Source organism: Apaloderma vittatum, unplaced genomic scaffold (genome assembly GCF_000703405.1).
Source record: "Apaloderma vittatum isolate BGI_N311 unplaced genomic scaffold, ASM70340v1 scaffold3518, whole genome shotgun sequence".
NCBI lineage: Eukaryota > Metazoa > Chordata > Aves > Trogoniformes > Trogonidae > Apaloderma > Apaloderma vittatum.
This window is the reverse complement of record NW_009730069.1, coordinates 18,794-21,066: the sequence shown is the minus strand read 5'-3', so window position 1 is coordinate 21,066 and position 2,273 is coordinate 18,794.

The window sequence follows — 2,273 nt, the reverse complement described above, 5'->3', positions numbered from 1 at the left end:
CCAGACTAAACAAACCCAGTTCCCTCAGTCGCTCTTCATAGGGCATGTTTTCCAGACCTCTCACAAGCCTTATTGCCCTTCTCTGCACCCACTCCAGCACCTTGTGCAGCAAACTCACCACCTTGGCCTTCAAGAGAGCAGACTTCGACCTCTTCGGGGCATCTGTTTAGTGGAGTACCATGGGATGAAGCCCTGAAGGGGAGCGGGGCCAAAGAAAGCTGGTCCATTTTCAAGGACCACCTCCTCCATGCCCAGGAGCAATGCATTCCAAAAAAGAGGAAGGCAGGCAAGAACGTCAAGAGGCCTTCACAGATGAACAAGAAGCTCCTGGACACACTTAAAGATAAAAAGAGAATTTACAGAAAGTGGAAGAAAGGACAGGTAGACTGGGAAGAATACAAGGAAGTTGTCTGAGCAGCCAGGGATCAGATTAGGAAAGCTAAAGCCTAGATAGAATTAAATCTAGCCAGGGACATCAAGAGTATCAATAAAAACTTTCATAGGCATGTTAGTAATAAAAGGAAGGCTAGGGAAGATGTGGGCCCTCTCCAGAAGGCAACAGGAGAGCTAGTCATGAAGGATATGGAGAGGGTGGAGGTTCTCAATGACTTCTTTGCCTCTGTCTTCGCTGGCAAGGGCTCTAGCCACACTGTCCAAGTTGTAGAAGTTGAAGGCAGGGACTGGGAAAAGAAAAATCTGCCCACTGTAAGTGAAGATCAAGTTCAAGATCACTTTAAGAACCTGAAGGTGTACAAGTCCATGGGACCTGATGAGATCCATCCATAGGTCCTGAGGGAACTAGCAGACGAAGTTGCTAGGCTGCTTTCTAACATATTTGAGAGGTTACAGCAGTATGGTAAAGCGCCCACTAACTGAAAAAGGGGAAACATCACCCCCAATTTCAAAAAGTGAAAAAAGGAAGACTCAGGCAACTACAGGCCAGTCAGTCTCACCTCTGTGCCTAGCAAGATCATGGAACAGATCCTTCTGAAGGTTCTGCTATGGCACATGGAAAACGTGGAGGTGACTGGTGGCAACCAACATGGCTTCATCAAGGGAAAATCCAGTCTGACAAATCTGGCAGCCTTTTATGATGGAGTAACAGAATCAATTGACAAGGGAATAGCAACTGATAGCATCTGCCTGGACTTGTGCAAGGCCTTCGACACTGGTCTCCAAGTTGGAAAGCCATGGATTTGATGGATGGACCACTTGGTGGATAAGGAACTGGCTGGAAGATCGCACTCAAAGAGTTGTGGTGAATGTCTCAATGTCTAAGCAGAGACCAGTGATGAGTCGTGTCCCTCAAGGATCAGTACTGAGACCAGTACTATTTAACATCTTTATCAGCAACATGGACAGTGGTGTCGAGTGCACCCTCAGCAAGTTTGCCAACAACACAAAGTTGTGTGGTGCGGTTGACACACTGGAGAGAAGGGATGCAAGCCTCAACAGGCTTGAGAGGTGGGCTCAGGCCAACCTCCTGAAGTTTAACATGGCCAAGTGTAAGGTCCTACACCTGGGTTGAGGCAAACCCAAGCACAGATACAGGCTGGGCAATGGATGGATTGAGAGCAGTCCTAGGGAGGATTTGGGTGGATGATAAGACCAACATGAGCCAACAGTGTGCGCTTTCAGCACAGAAAGGCAACCATACCCTGGGATGGCATTAAGAGATGTGTGACCAGTAGGTCAAGGAAGATGATTCTGCCCCTCTGCTCTGCCCTTCTGAGACGCCACCTGGAATATTGAGTCCAGCTCTGGAGCCCTCAACACACGGAGCTGTTGGAGTAAGCCCAGAGGAGGGTTACCAAGATGGTCAGAGGGCTGGAGCATCTCTCCTATGAGGACAGGCTGAGAGTTAGTCTGGTTCAGCCTGAAAAAGAGAAGGCTCTGGGGAGACCTTAAAGGGGCCTTCCAGTACCTAAAGGGGGCCTACAAGAAGGCTGGGGAGGACCTTTTTACAAGGGCCTGTAGTGACAGGATGAGGAGTAATGGGTGGAAGCTGGCAGAATGTAGGTTTAGACTAGATACAAGGAAGAAATTCTTTACCCTGAGGGTGGTGAGGTACTGGAACACGTGGCCCAGGGAAGTCGTGGATGCTCCATCCCTGGAGGTGTTCAAAGCCAGGCTGGATGGAGTCTTGAGCAACCTGATCTAGTGAGAGATGTCCCTGCCATGGCAGGGATTTGGAACTAGATAATCTTTGAGGTCCCTTCCAACACAGATCATTCTATGATTCTATGGACATGATGAAAAATGCCTTGATCGGA